At 51.1% G+C, this 16,038-nt stretch overlaps 1 protein-coding gene across 1 annotated transcript in view; it reads left to right on the top strand.

The window, feature by feature from the left end:
- The first annotated feature begins 278 nt into the window (after positions 1-278).
- Dlgap3 (DLG associated protein 3) overlaps positions 279-16,038 on the top strand; it is a 68,196-nt gene continuing 52,436 nt past the window's right edge. The window contains exon 1 of the mRNA XM_042678342.1: positions 279-440. The gene's annotated coding sequence lies outside the window, so the exon portion shown is untranslated. The remainder of the gene's footprint in view (positions 441-16,038) is intronic.

The following is a 16,038-nucleotide window of genomic DNA, read 5'->3' as shown; positions in this document are numbered from 1 at the left end:
ACGCGGCCGCTCAGCGCGGCGGGAGCTCCTGGGGGACCCCGGCGGGCGCCCGCGGGCGGCGACCTCGGCGCCCCCCTCCCCGCCCCCGCCCGGGGTCCGGTGCGGAGGCGGAGCGCGGCCCCCTCCCGCTGCCGGGCTCCCGGGCTCCCGGCTCGGCCGCCCTGCGCGGGGGCGGGGGCGGGGGCGGAGCGCGCGGGCGGGATCCCCCCGCCTCCCCTTCCTGGTCCCCGGGAAATCCAGCCTCCGCGGCTTGGCCGCCTCCCGCGCCCGCGCCCGCAGCCGCTCGGCGCTCGCTCGGGGCTCCGCAGCCGGCGCGGCCCCTCCGCTGGGGGCTCCGCAGTGCCGGGTCCCGGAGCCCGCCCGCCCGCCCGCCCGCCGCAGCGCCCCCGGCTCCGGGCCGCCGGCACCATGTAACCCGGCCGGAGCCCAAGCCGGGCCAGGTAAGCCGCCGCCGCCGCCGCCGCCGCGAGCCGTGGGGACCGGGCCGCGCTCGCCGCGCCCTCCGCAGCGCGCCCCAGGCCCGGCCCCGCCACGGCCCCAGCGCCGCCTCCGCCCCGGGCTCCTGCGACCTAGGCTGGGGGGGAGGGGTGGGGAGCCCCGGGAGGAGGAAGGGGCCGGGCGCTGGGCCGGGGGCCGCCGCCCCCCTCCCTGGCCTGGAGGCCCGCGGGCCTGACCGGAGGGACGGGCTGCGAGCACGCGGACCGGCCCTTCCAGCTTGGGCCCCGAGAGGCCCGTCGGCCCCCGCCCAACCCCGGCCCCACTGGAGGCTTGGGAGGGAGTAGCCGACTGGTGGTGGGGGGAAGTCGTGATGTTGGGGCGATCAGGAGAGAAGTTTCCTCTGCCGGTGTGCGTGCGTGTGTATGTGCGTGTGTGTGTGTGTGTGACTGTGAGTCACCGTGTCGGTCCCTGCGTGATTGTGTGTGCGCGTGCAGTCCGCGTGTGCGGCGAGGGCGGAGGGTGGCACTGTACATGGATCTGTCGACATGTGTGCGGGGTCACCGTGTGAGTGGGGGAATCGGTGCGTGTGCGCCCATGTGACCGTCTCTTGTGAGTGGGTCCTGCTATCTCTGTGTGTGTGTGAGTGTGAGCGAGGATGTACCTGAGTAAGGTTCACTTGGAACGGCCACACCTGGCTTTGCCCCCCCCCCCCCCCCATTCCTGATGGGATGTGGAACCTGGAGATAGGACTTTTCACCTCTCCTCTAGGGACTCCTCATCGTGGACTCAGACTAGAGCTTCATGCAGCCCCCCCGACTCCCCCACCCTTGGTCTCCACTGTCACCTGCCTCCCTGTGCTTCTGGTTGTGTCCTTCCTGCATGTAGGGTCGGTCCCTGCTGGTGGTGGGCCTGGAGTGAGCTTGAGACGGTGATCCTGTGCCTTCCTCTGCTTCTTAGGAAAGGCCTTTCAAGCCAGGTGCTAGGAGGCTAGGTGCATGTCATTGGAGCAGGTGGCTTTACTCTAGTTCCAAGTGCTAAACTTCAAATTCTGGGTCATTGGTTTAACCACTGGCCTCCAGGTGGGCCTGTACAAAGCTCCATGAAGTAAGAATAATACAGCTGTGCTCCTAGATCAGCCCAGGACTTAAAAAAATGCTCCTATGTCAAGACTTTTCTTTTTTGAAAGAAAGGCAGGGCAGGTGTTGGGTTAAGCCATATGAAATTGCATTCAACTGTTCTTCTTTTTTTTTTTTTTGTACCTACAAAAGCAGCCATTTCACATGGCTCCACCTAAATATAATGCCAATTTACATATGAGGATGTTGAGGCTTGAGAGATGAATTGCATTTCATTGCTAGTCAGTGGTAGGGGAAAAAAAAATCTCCCACCCAAGTTAGTTCATTTGGTGACCCAAGGAACCCAGCCAGGCCAAGGTTAGAGAGTGCTTACTCTCTGGTGTGCTCGCTCACACTGGGGCCACTGCCCTCCACCTCTGCCCAGTGTTCCCTGAATGCTAGGGCTACTTCTGCACCCAGCTGCCAGTGCCTAAAAGGGAGAGAGGAGGAGAAGAGAGGAGGGAAGGGAGGGAGAGGCTTCGTGAGTTGGCAGTGAATCAGGGTCTAAAAAGAGAGTTGGGAGGGCTAGGGTGGCAGGTGTTTCTAAAAGGAACATGAACATGGGATGAACAGCCTCAGATGCAGCCCCCGCACCCCCCCCCCCCCACTGCCCCACTGATCTGGCAGACAGTGCCCACTGCATTTTGTGCCAGGGGGCTCACATCCAAGGAGTGATCTTGTATGGAAATACAGAATGATGGCCAGGGAGGAACCGTACAAGTGACTTGGACCAACCTCTTAATTACAAATTGGGGACTCTGCCACTGGAGAAGGGAGGGGACATACCCAAGGTCACACAATGAACTTAGGGGTTCCCTGGTCTTAGCTCAAGAACTTTCCAAGTCTTCATGTTGCTTGCTATTCCTGAATTCACCACCCCCATTAGAGCTGAGTGCTAGGTGACTGGGGGTGGGTGGGGAGGATGAATGTTCAGTATGTCTTAACTCTATAAATCCTTCCACCTGGGACTCCTTTGCAGAAAGAGGAAACTGTACATATTCCTGGGAATGGAGATGCCTGGCTAGAGCCACCACAGAGGTAGACATTAGCCTGTCTTAGCCTCTGCTGCTAAGGGGCTAGAGATGCTGCAGGCTCAACTCCAGACTTTCTTCCGTGTCAGTGCCTTGCTTTCAGCAGCTGCCTGGCACCTTTTTATCTCTTCCAGCTGATGTTGGGGCTTCAGAGAGCTGAGCTCATTTTCTTTCTTGCTACCCAGTTTTGGGTACATTTTGCCCGTATCCAGGCTGACATTTTCTTAACTTGTTGGGCTTCTGATGTGTAGAGAAACTTCTGGATCTTCTCTGCTTTTGGAAGGGTCTGCAGTTCTAAGTTCTTTCTGATGAAATCTTTGAGGAGTTTAGGGCAGATGATAAGCATACATAAGTTGTCCCCATTTTATAGGTGAGGAACCACAGTTCAGGACTTCCTGTTCAGTTGGGTTTTAGGTTGTATGATTGAGGATGAAAGGAGCAAATGATAACAGAAGCTTCCGGGGACCTATTCAATGCCTTCCCATCCCCATAGTCAGGAAACCTTCCCAGATTCTGATTTCATTTGTACTTGGTGGAGTCAAAGCTTTGTCTCTCAGTGGAGGGTGTGTGTGTGTGTGTGTGTGGAAGAACAGCTGTGTACCCTCTACTATGCAAGCATTATGTCTCAATTCCCTCTTTATCCATTCCCCTCTACCCCCCCCCCAAGTCTGAAGGCTGCTGGCTCAGCAGGCCTCCTGCCGTCTGGGGAGTCTGGGTTTGAGCTGGGGTGAGGCAGTGACACCATCGTTATGGTAACGAGATGCCAGCTCATCGTTGCTAATAACTTGCCAGGCCCCTGGGCTCAGTGCAGCATGCCTTCCTATCAGCCCTTCTTCCCAAGTCACAGACAGAAAAAGTGAGGCTGTGAGGGAAGGGCATGAAGAAGGGAGTCTGAGGAGGGTGGGTAGCCTTTTTCTTGGGATTGTAGAGAGCCAGGGGAAAGGAAGAGAGGTTACTTGGAGGCTGGCTTACAGCTGTGGCTGTATAGCTGTATGTTTGATTGCATGGGCTGTTAACATGTAAATACACTGAGAACATATGTGGGTAAGTGTAAACTTGTACAGGCTAGCTGACAGGTTCACATGCTTTCTATGCAGCAGCCCACAGGCACACATGCTTTCGAGCACTGAAACATGCTAGTGCATGAATGCTGCCTCTACCATCTGCACATAAGGCACCCAAGGAATCTGGGTTTGTGGGGGTGTCCAGATCTGTGGGTGGGGATCTGATCTTTTTCTGATACAGCTTCAAAGTGTCTTGTTAACAAAGGGACAGAATGGTCCCAGGGCTCTTCCTTCCAGTTAAGAGCTCAGGATGGGAGTGGGCTGGGGATTGAGAGAGAGAGAGAGAGAGAGAGAGAGAGAGAGAGAGAGAGAGAGAGAGAGAGAGAGAGAGAGGAGAGAGAAAGTAGTGGGGGTGGGGAGGCTCTTATCTCTCAGACTTCAGCCTCTATGCCCTTTGAGCTGGGGTAGCCCCTGCCCCCCACATTCTTGGTTCTTTCTCATCCTCCCCTCTTCCTGTGTGTAAATATTAAAGAGCTGAGCCTGCAGGGCTGATGTAGACATGGGGAGAGAATGAAATTAAAAAGGATTCCCTGGCCCCCACCCTGACGCCCCCGCCCTGCAGTCCCCCGCTCCTGCTTCCTCCCCTCTCCCCTCCCCTCTGTGCTTCCACATGTCTCTCCTCCCCCCAGTCCAGATGGAAGCTGGCTCCTTCAGAAAGGGGGCTCAGAACAGGGTGTGGGGAGCTACCTCTCTCGGCCTCCCCCCAGCACATCTGCCTACAGGGCTGAGAGCCCCCATGTGAGTATTTCTTTTATTTTGGGGGTGGTGGTGAAGAAGGAAAGTGTTTTTTAGAACCAGCTGTGAGTGGCATTGAGAGGCTGAAAGGAGGTGGGTGGGGTCCTATCTCTAGGCTCCCTCTGGGAAGCTCCGGTTCTGGGCTTCTTTTCTCTTTTGGGACGTACAGGGAAGGGAGGGGTATCAGGTGCCCTTGGCGGATGTGAATGAGTGTGGGTGGGGGAGAGGGGCCTCTGTTGTGGAGAGCTGTGGAGGGCTTAGCCAGCTCCTTCTTGCTTCTTCCTGCTCCTACCTGACAGTTTGGGATTCTGGCAGCCCAGCCTGGCTGTTGCCAGGAGCTGTCCTGAGTGCTGAATGGGACTGGCCGGGTGTTTGTGCTTCTGGAGCTGTCCTGAGTGCTGAACAGGGCTGCGTTCTGGTGGATGATGGAAAACCAGCTGGGCAATGTGCAGGGCTCACTGGAAAAATTCTCCCCGATGACCCACTTTCCAAGGGCAGAGTCCTTGGATAGAAATATAGATTCTGGGGTCTCTCCTGTGGATTTGAGAGTGGTGTTTGGAAAGGGAGTTCCCTTCTCCTTGTTTGACTTCACTCCCCTCTTTCAGAAACCATCCTGTTAGTAGGGGGTTAGGGATGGGGGAGTGAAACTGTGGCTGTGAGTTCTTTGGGGATCATATTTACTGCAGAATGATTAGGGGTACTGTCCTCAGCCTTTCTCCTACTGCCCAGAGGTTTAGGCTCAAGGCATTTCTGACTTAAGAGAGCTTGGCTTTTGCAGGTTAGGCTGAGGTGGCTGGAGCTCAGTAATTCAGGATAATCTGACCACTGGGTATACTGGGTATTCTGCTGCCCCCCCCCCCCCCCACTCACCAGACTTTGAATCTCAAGACAAGGACACCGAAATACTCTGCAGGCTGGTCTTATGCTCTGCCCATCCCTAGCCTTAACTCAGGGCAGCATTTGGGAGAGACTTTTGTTGGGGAGGGAGATTTCTAAGCAGAGGATTTAGGGAGTGGGTGGGGTTGTTCAGTGCCGTGGAGAAGAGACGGAGGAGGCTACAGGAGACAGGGCAGTGGGAAAAAAGGACGATGTAGGGGGAGTAAAAATTATTCAAATCGAGGGATGAGGCCTGACTTTTAAACCTTAGTTGCCCTGGTTATCATGTTTTCCCCTCTGACCTGTGATGGGGGTCATCTCAGTTATCTGGATTCTTGTGCTGTGCCTTTGTAACTGGGAAGGAAAGGAGTCATTTCCCCAGGTCCCTTCCCTTGTCATCCCAGGGGGATGAGAGCCAAATGTCAGGACATGCAGATGAGACTGTGGGGGCACCCAGGCAGGAGGGGTTGATGGCAGCTCACCTCCTTTTTCCCAAAGGCACAATCAAATATTCAAATGGGATCCTTCTTGGGGGGGGGGAGAAGGAAAGGGTTTCCAAATGATGCTGGGCAGAAGCTGGGTATGGCAGTGAGTTCAAGGCACAAGGGAGAGCTGTCTAGGGAACCTCAAAACTGAACCAGTTCCTTCCTTCCCAGACAGGACTTCTGGCTAATAAGGACCCCTTCACCTATCATGTTTTTGATGTAGCTCATCAAGATGATTCCTCCCTTCTCTAGCTACTTGAGAGGAGCTGAGTTTTCCAGTGCTGTGGGTGCTGGGAGGTGGTGGGTGTGGGTGTGGGTGCCTGTTTGGGGAGGGGAGGTGTTTGTGCTCTACTCAGCTCTCTTGGTTACATAACAGCTTTGATAAGACTTTACTTTGGAGCTGCTGCTACTGCCTGAAGCAGTCACCCCTCCACCCCCACATGGAATGCTAGATGTCCACCCCCTTCTCCTAGGCCCCTTGGAGAGCCCGGCTATTCATGATCTAGTGTTCTAGCAGCTGCTTCCCTGCCAGGAGGTGTCTCTAACTTGCCTCCCTGTTTCCTGACTGGCTCTTGTTTTTGAATATTTGCTTATTTTTGTTATTCTAAGCCCAGGTTACTCTTTTTACATTTGTGAGCCTCCTAGTCTACCTTTTCCCCAGGCAGGGCCTTTAGAGTAGGGTGGGAGAGGTCCACTGGACCTCATGAAGCTACCCTATAGGGAAGAATGAGGCATCCTAGGAGATTTTAGAACCTGAGCTAGTTGCCTTCTTCTGCTTCTGTGTTTGTTTTTGGAGTTGAGAAGTGGTAGAACATATACAGCCTTGATAGTTCTCTTCAATTCCCTTCAGCTTCTTTGTTATCCCCATCCAAGTTGCCTGAGCAAATACTGGTTTCTCGAGGCACAGAGCAAGGGAATTTCAGAGCTCTTCTTTACAATGCCTTTTTCTTTTACTGAGAGTGGGTGAGAATGGGATGTATCCAGGAATGGAGCACATCCCACTGATAATGGAGAAGTGGGACACTCGCAAGTCAGCAGATGCCTACTTGGGTTGTTACTTGGAGAGAATCAAGACTTCTGAAGCTGGATGCTGGTGGTTCTAATCATAGCTATTCAGGAGGCTGAGATCTGAGGATTTGGTTCTAAGCCAGCCTGGTCAGCAAAGTTTGAGGGACTCTTATCCCCAATTAACTACCAAAAAGCCAGAGTGGAAGTGTGGCTCAAGTGATAGAGTGCCAGCCTTTTTGCTTAGAAAGACTCCAGAGTTGGTATATGCGTGCATGCGCATGCATACACACAACTTCTGGCTTTGTAGACAGGGAAGAGTCAGATATTCTCATGCAAGTATCTGTGACTGTGTATCTGCACACTCATATATTTATGTATGCTATATGTCTAGGTACAAATACATTTATGTGTATAAATATATATGTATGCATCCATGTATATGTGTGATATGAAAGTAATTAAAATATGTGTGTATGTGTGGTGTGCTTACTCAGTGATGCATGTGCGTATATAAGCTTGTGTGTGAAATTTATATGGGGATACATACATAAGTACTTATATGAATCACATATGACTATATGTGCATAAGTGGAGTCATACATATGAAAAGAGAGATTGAGTTCTACTGAACATTGGGGCTGTCTAAAGTTGTTTTCCCACTTGCTTGAACTTGATCCACTCTGATGTGCTTGACTTTTCTCATAAAAGTGTTCCCTGAAGTCTATCAAATTCTCATGTCCTAGGGAGCCAGTGATTCTCCACCACCATCCATATACAGGGTTGCAGAGGGAAAATGTGTTTGTCTTTGGGGACAACTAAGGTATCTCAGCCCAGTGCTGTTCAGATGCTGTGGTGTTCAGAGATGTATGTGGGGAATGAATATGGGAGGGGGAATATTACTTTTACTATAGACAGTTCAAGAATAAAGAACAAGTTAAAGCCAGGTGCCATGGCTCACTCCTGTAATCCTAACTACTCAGGAGGCTGAGATCTGAGGATCATGGTTCAAAGCTAACCCAGGAAGAAAAATCTATGAAACTCTTATCTCAAGTGGTAGAGAACTGGCCTTGGGCAAAAAAATCCATGCAAGAGCAGAAGTCTCTTGAGTTCAAGCCCTAATACCAGTGTGTTTGTGTGTGTGTGTGTGTGTCTGTGTCTGTGTGTGTTTATGCATGCGCATGTATGCACTGTAAGTTGTACACCTCACTTACCCAGCCTGCACAAACAATCTTTTCCCTGCCACATGTACCTCACCTCATACATGTATTCACTCAAGCAATGTTTATTTTACATTGGTAATGTGCCCCAGATTGTGGAGATGGTCCTGGACCTGAGAACAAGTAAGGAAAGTGTTGAAGGAAGGTAGCATGAGGCAGTAAGGGACCTAAAGAAGGCTAGGTCAGCTCTGGATTGGGGAAGGGAAGAGTCTAGTAAAGCATCTGTAGAAGGAGAGGGCTTTGAGCTGAGGCTTACAAATGGGACATATGTCTGCCAATTGGACTAGTGTGGGGAAACGTATTGCAGTGGTAGAAAATGTCCCAGCTGATCTCTCTGAGTTCACCCTACCTGATGGACTCTCCTTCCAGAGCAAGATGAGGTCATGCCATGTTGATGGCTTTTCCTCTCACCTGGGTGACAGCTAGAGTACTTAGTAGAAACTGAGTGACCCAAGTCTTGGGTGTAAAATCCTCCCTTGACCTGGTGAAGATATGGAGCACAGTCCTGCTTTGGGGCTGCTGTGTTTACCCTCATCCTGAATTGCTCTTCCCTTAGACATACATGCAACTCACCCTCTTGACTTATTTAAGTCTTTGCTCAAAAATGTGTTTTTTTTGAGAGGCCTCCTCAACAATCTAACTGAAATAGACTCTTGTCATTCTACCCCCTCAGCCCAGTTTATATATACCTTTACATTTTAGCACTTGCCACCACCATCTCAGTGCAACATCCCCCTTCCCTCACTAGAATATGAACTTTAGGAGAGCCAGGAGAACTGGGCACTTTATAGGTGGTGTGTGTGTGTGTGTGTGTGTGTGTGGTGTGTGTGTGTGTACTGGAGCTTGAACTCAGGGCTTGGGCATTGTTCCTTAGCTTTTTTTTCCTCCCCCTCAAGACTAGCACTCTAGCTCGAGTTCTGGCTTTTTTGGTAGTTAATTGGAGATAAGAGTCTCATGGGTTTGCCTTCCCAGCCTGGCTTCAAACCTCAGTCCTCAACTCTCAGTCTCCTGAGTAGCTAGGATTATAGGCGTGAGCCACCAGTGCTCAGGTTTTATAGATTTTTCTTTATTCCTCTATCTACTGGGTCCAGAACAACTGACCCTGTGTAGGTATATCTGTGCAGTATATCTGTAATTAATCGCAGTTAGATCACGTTGGCAGCTGTAGGGAGTGGATGCAAGGTAAGGAGACTGGCCAGGAGCTTGATGTGATAATCTAGGTGAGGGATCAGGGTAGCCTGGTGTAGAATACAGGCTGTGGAGGTAAAGGAAGTTCATGCACACCTATTCACATGTACATACATGTGCACACATATTTATCTCTGCCTGTCATTGCTCTGTCTTACACTAGGGGAAGGATATGGAGGAAAGTAAAAGTGTATGTATGTATGTATGTATGTATGGGTTTGTTTTGTATGCCATGAACACTTTGTGACAAGCTGGTCACCCTCAGCTGCCCTCTCCCTTCCTTTTGGATCTTGTCATCATCATCCTATATATACCCACTTCTGCCAGCCAGGCTGCAGAGGACAGGGTCTCTGTGATTCCATTCCATAAGTGATTAGAGGTCCTACTGAAGAGAACAGGGGTAGGGAGCAACGAAGGTCCTGAAAAATGGGAAGAAGCTTAGGAAATCAGAGCCACAGACAGAGCCTTAGACACACGGAGAGGAAGGGAAGAAAAAGAGGACTGTAGAGAGCTCAGGCATGGCCCAGACTTGGGGAAGGAGTCAGGCTTGGGATCGCCTCTAGGTCATCTCTCCTGATGGCATAGGATGGGCTTGAGAAATGTTGGTCCCTGGGGCTGTGATGAGAAGTCAGGTCCTCTATCCCAAAGAGCATAGGGAATTGAACTTGTTTTGCAGAATGAGGACCTGTGTGAAGGGACTAAGTAAGGCATAGTATGTGGTCAAAGCCTCGAGAAAGCAGTGGGAGTTGTGGTTCAGCCCCACCCGGTGACACCTCTTGGGAGTAAAGGGAGGTCAAGATGTAAGACCAGACCCTCTTTGAGAGTTCCTCCCCACCCCCATCTGGGGCTGGGTTGCTGTGGTACAGAAAAGACAGTACAAGAGTCCCTTGGAGTCCTGGGGTGCGTGGACAGGGGACTCCTCCATCCCCTCCTCTCCTGTCTGGGCTAGGGGCTGGGCAGGCGCTGCCGCCGCCCCCCTCACACCTGGGCTGTGAGCATGGGGGTTGGGCCGAAACAGCCGCCAGAGCCGCCCACCTGCCCGCGGTGTCATGGCAACGACTCTGCCCACGTGGACGAAGAGGAAAAGGAGAGGAGAGAAGAGACATCACGACCAACTGGAGGATGGGAGGGGGCTTTTCGGGCCCCTTGTACTGGAGCCTCCACCCCTCTAACTTGGCCCCAGACCAGCTCTTCACACCCCAGAGGCCCCAGGGCAGGGGGGGGGAGTTTGAGTGTCCTTGGATGCCTTGGGTGGTGATGACCTTGGCCTGCTGGCACTGTGGACCAGGGACCTTGGGGATATGGGGCTTTGACTTGTGCAGACCCCTCTCTCCTTGTCCTACAAGTCGGGGATGGTGCCTGGGGTTGAGGGGCTGAGAGCCCGACCTACTTCTCCATTTTCTCACTATTTTTCAAAAGGAAAATGACCCACTTTTCAGCCAATCAGACTGGGGCCTCTTCCCAGGCTGATTCCCTGAGCCCCCCTGCCCAGGCCTCTGCCCCATCCTCAGCCTCTTAGCCACGTGCAGGACCCACTTCCCGAGGGAAGCAGGTGCTCCTGTTTGTGTGTGTGTGTGTGTGTGTGTGTGGGGTCCTTTCCTTCGACATCTGCGTCAGGCTTCGGGAGGATCTTGTTCTGTGTGGGTCAGGAGTGGGCCAGGGTTTGACTGATCCTAGTCAGGCTCGCTTTGGGCAGAGAGTGTTGACTAGTTCAGTACCTGGGTGCTTTGTTCTGACTGCCAGCCCCTTATACTCTCAGAGAATATCTCCCATCTCATGGAGTGACAGGAAGGGCCCTGGGAAGGTTGGGCACCCTGAGAAGGGTGGGTGGAAGATGGTACCCCTCCTCTCAGCTTGTATTAGTGGCTGGTGGCTGTCTTCCCTGGCTGCTCCATTTCTACATGGAAAGAGAAAGCCCGTAGAACTGGAGAACCATGTCTGTCTATCTGCCAGAATTCCTCCCAGAGACCTCTCCTAGAGGGTTCAGCCCAGTGCCTCTCTTCCCAAGCCCCTCCTCCTCTCTAGAATATTGGTCTGGGCCTCAGAGCCCCCTCCCTCCCTCAGCTATATTGGCCTGGGCTGGCTTGGGGGGGTGATTAGGGATTTAATTATTTAGTTTCTCCAGCTCAGTAGATTAATTCCATCCATCACACGCAGGCCGAGCCTTCTCTCCCTCTCTGGGCTGCCTGGCCAACCCCAGAGGGAGAAAGTATCATTGCTCACCTGGGCCTAGTATTGGATCTGGGGACAATGGATAAAGTTCTTGTTGGGGGAGGATTGGGTATATGTCAGTGAGCAGACGTGGGTGCCCACGAGCTGGGAAATGAGCATGTAGAGGGAGCCTGGAGAGAAGCGTGTGGACATATGTAAGCTTTGTGGTTGTGCAGCTTTTGAGCACACAGCTCAGTGTCTCCCATGCGAGTACGTGTGTGGCTGAGCCTTTGTGGGAACAGGTTTGGGTGGATCTGTGCGTTAGGGGATGACAATTACCTATGAGAAGCAGATGCTCTGTATATAAAAGGTGTGTGGGTGACTGCATGGCTGCGCAGTTTGCCGCTGGATGCGTTTAGCAGGAGTTAAATTGTGGATGAGCAGTTTTGGGAGCATGTGTGGCCATGTGTGAGGAAGGGATGGCAGAGGTGGAGCTTTGCTGAGCCTGAGTTCTAAGCCAGGCCCACTGGTGTGTGTGTGTGGGGGGGGGAGGGAGGATGTTCCACTGATGGCCTCATCAGCTGAGATGTGCTATTTAACACATGTCTGTTCAGCCTGGCTTTAGTTTCCTAGTGATTGGGATTATCAGGCTTGATTTCAGACTCATATTCAGATCCTCTACCACCTGTATGGAGTTAGGCAATCTTGTGCCCATACAAGGCCTCAGTTTCCTCATCTGTGAAATGGGACTAGTAATGGTACCTATTGCATAGGACAGCTAGGAGGATGAAGCATTTAACACAGCATCTGTGTGGTTGCAGCATGCAAATCATAAACTACAGAACTGACGGATATTGGGGGTTTTCTATTCAGTGCTTGGACTTGGCCTCTGCTTGCGTGCCTCCCTGGAAACATCACGCTGGACCAGCTCTTCCTGCTGTGAAATTCTTGCCCAGTTGTAGTCTTTTGTCCCCTCTCTTTTTCTGTTTCTCCCTTTCACCCTATGAATCAGCTCTGGGTTCCTACCTTCTTGATGGTTCGGTCACTGACACTGAACTCACTGTGTATGCTGTGTTTGTCCATGCAGAGGTAGATCAAACAAATCACAACCTCCAAGGAGTTAACAGGCCATACCCATGTCTATCCTGCTGTGGGAAAGAGGAGGGGGTATCTTCTGTAGTGGTTTGGATGGGGAGGGTACTCTTGGTAGGTAGTGGTGGTTCATGTCTGTAATTCTAGCTACTCAGGAGGTTGAGATCTGACAATTGAGGTTCAAAGTTAGCCCAGGCAGGAAAATCTGTGAGGCTCTTTTATCACCAGTAAAACTACTAAAATAGCCAAAATTAGAACTGTGGCTCAAGTGGTAGAATGCCATCCTTGAGCAAAAAGAGCTTAGGGACAGAGCCTAGACATTGAGTTCCAGTTCTAGGACTGGCATATGTACACACACACACACACACACACACACACACACACACACACACACACACACCTCAAGAACCCTGTGCTTGACTCTCCTTTGAGAGAGGTTCAGAAGGAGAGGACAGCTCCTAGTGCTGGAAATCCTTGTCTAAACTTATATAGAAAACTTACACAGGTCAGCGTGTGATCCCTGGAGGTCATCCTAAGAGCTGGACCACATGGGAGGACCAGTTGCTTATGTGGGTTAGAGGTGGGAAAGGCGATGGTCCTGGCCTGGCTCAGCATCTTATGCCTGATGGAGCCTTGACGTGAACTTGGACCACCCCATGTTATTTTCTGGTGGCTCTGGTAGATGTAGGGTGACAATACCCCAGAGGTCAGAGTAGCAATGGTCCAAGTCACACATGAATGAAAGTACTAGGATACCCAGGTCAGGAGAAGCCTCAATATGGAGACAAACATGCCTGTGCTTTGCATAGATCAGCTTGGTTATCCATTGTCACAACATGAGAAGGTTGCTATCATTGTCCCTGTTTCACAGATAAGAACATTGAAGCTCAGATAGAGAAAATAATAGTCCATGGTCAGTGCAGTGGAATGGTTATTCATGGTAGACTGCAGTAGAGTGTTAGAGGTGGATGATTGTCTCTTCAGTGCCTAGATAGGAGGCTGCTAGACCTCTCTATTCTTTATCCTTAGGTCGAGGAGAGACTTAACTCTGACTTCATGATGTGTATGTGTGTGTGTATGTGTGTGTATTTGTGTGTGTGTGTGGATTAGCTCTCTCAAATGCCACTATCTTTGGCCACCCCAGCTGCTCTACTGTTTTATTGTATTGGTTTTACTGCGTGTCGTGTATAAGGTCTTTAGAAATATCCCAGGCAAATTCCTAGATGCATGAAGCAAAATAAGTTTTCAGAATACTCACTTTCTGATCCAGACCAGTCACTATGACCACAACCTTTGCCCAGGGCTGTCTGAGAATCTTCTCAGAGGCCCTGTGTCCAGTTCTCATGAATGTAAAATGGTTTCTTCCTTGCTGCCAATCTGGACATTCCATGAATATAACTTTAGTTGTCATGACATGACAGTGAGAAAGGGACTATTCTTGTGTCCATACAAAAATGAGGAAACTCAGACTGGAGGCATGGCTAAAGTGGTAGAATGCCATTTGTGACTGAAAAAGCCTGGGAGAACATGAGGCCCTGACTTCAAGTCCAAGTACTGACACAAAGCAAATAAATGAACAAAAATGGAGAAACTGAACTTGAGAGAGATGAAGCTTCTCCTTTAAAGCCAGTTTAATAACTAGTGGCCCTGGGCTGTGAACCCAAACAGTTTAACTCAAGACTCAGAATCCTCATTCTCTCACTAGCCATTCTTAGCCAGGGTCCCACAAGGTCTCTCTGTCTCTCTGTCTCTGTCTCTATCTCTGTCTCTCTGTGTCTCTGTCTCTGTCTCTCTCTCAGCAGAGAGTAGCTCCCCAAAGAAGGCTCTTGGAGACCTTAAGGAGGGGTAAAGTAGATGGAGATGAGTCTGAGAACGAGTTTGGTGATAGAGATGGAAGAGATAGCTGAGGATGGACTGGAGCTCATTGGACATGAGGGATGAAGCCACTGAAAATGAATTGTGTCTCAAAGGGCCTTTGGCAGTTCCCCAAAGGAGGAAGTAGCCCCACTTTTGCTTTTGGGATCTCTGGCCACATAACCCCAGCTGGAGAAGGAGTAGAGGCCCATCAAACTTGAGTGAAGAGACCTGTTCGTGGCTGGGTGATAGAGCCTTGCTCCTATAGCTCACTCCAGAGAGCCTGATCAGAGCCTCACGTTTTTTCTCTACAGCATTTGGTTACTCTTTTCCTTCTTCCTCTTCCCCTATGGTCTTCATTGTTCAAAAGGGTACTTCTGGGGGAGAGGTGGACAAACAGGATGAGCAGGACAGGGTTGGAGGCAAGATTTCTCATACCATATCCTCCAGAGAGCTTGAAAGTCCTTCGAAGGAGGGGTGTGGAAGTTCTTTCTGTGGGCTGGGTGCTTGGGAGAAGGGGTGAGAATAGCAGGGGAAGCTGTTCTTCACATAAGAGATATTTAGGGAGCACCTGTTAGTGTCAGGTATTCTTTTACACAATCAGAATACTGTCCTAGGGACAGCCCCTGCCCACTGGAGCAGCTTAGGTTCTACCAGGGGATGATATACTATGCACATATCATGGGTAGTGAAAATAATTTCAAGAGTAATAAGTGTTATGGGAGAGAATCCAGAGAGAGGAAGCTCGACTTCAGTTAGAGTTGAATGGTCAGGGAAGGGCCTCTCTAAGCTGAGCCCTGAAGGATGAGACAGAGCTAGCCGTAGGGATATCTGGGGCAGAGTGTTCCAGCAGAGGGAACATCAAGTGCAAAGCCCCCTGAGGTGGGATTTTTTTTTTCAAAGAGATTAGAGGTAGTGTGTGTTATTCACAGGCTGAGCACTGTCCAGTGTGTCAGGAAATGCGTTTAGACTCCTATCTGCCTAAATGTCTTGAGTGTTTTGGAATAGCCCATTTTCTGCTGAAGTCCAGCTCTAAGACCCCAGGAAGAGTGGATTAAATAAAGTAATGAAGGTGAATAAGACCGCAAAACTTGTTCCTTCTGTTCTTTTCCTCCATCCTACTTTTTCTCCTGCTGCAGGGAAGGCAAGAGGATTTCCTTGGACTTGTGAGGGGATTGGGTACGAGGTATTCTGAATTTTCAATCACAAGGCTGGGTAAGGAGGCCCAGGAGGACAGTGACCAGAGCCCAAGTCCAGCTACAGAGGTGTTTCCAAAGGCATCAGAGCAAAGTTAGGGTCAAATTGGGCAAGGGGGCTCAGGCAGGAAGAGGCAAAAGGTTCAAGGGGGTAGTGAAATCCATGGACAAAGATCAGGTGGGGATGCTACAGATTAGAGGCTCTGTTGGGGCTCCCAGTGGCTCTGGAATTCCCACTAGAAGTGTTGCCCCAGCTGCCCAAGATGAAGTCCTGGCCATATTGGTTAGGTCAACACAGGGAAAGGCAGCAGTTAGGCAAAGCCTGAAGCTTGCCCACAGGCATGGAGGAAACCTGGGCTTCCAGCAACAAAATGAATTCTGGGCCTCCCTTTGCTGTAAGTTCTGGTGTGTGGGATGACCTCACGGGCTCTATGTGATGGAATGAGATGGAGCTGACCCCCAGTGAGAGAGCAGCTGTACCTTTTTTGCTGCTGTCTGGACCATCATGTCCAGCTTGTAGCTTTCCCAGAAGCTTCCCAAGGAAGGAATGAATCAGCTCCTATTTGATTTTTGAAATCTTCATCTTTG

The sequence above is a fragment of the Dipodomys spectabilis genome, unplaced genomic scaffold (genome assembly GCF_019054845.1).
Source record: "Dipodomys spectabilis isolate Male_0828 unplaced genomic scaffold, ASM1905484v1 ptg000002l, whole genome shotgun sequence".
In the NCBI taxonomy this organism is placed as follows: Eukaryota; Metazoa; Chordata; class Mammalia; order Rodentia; family Heteromyidae; genus Dipodomys; species Dipodomys spectabilis.
The sequence above is the reverse complement of the archived record's forward strand: the minus strand, read 5'-3'. Positions and strand labels throughout refer to the sequence as shown.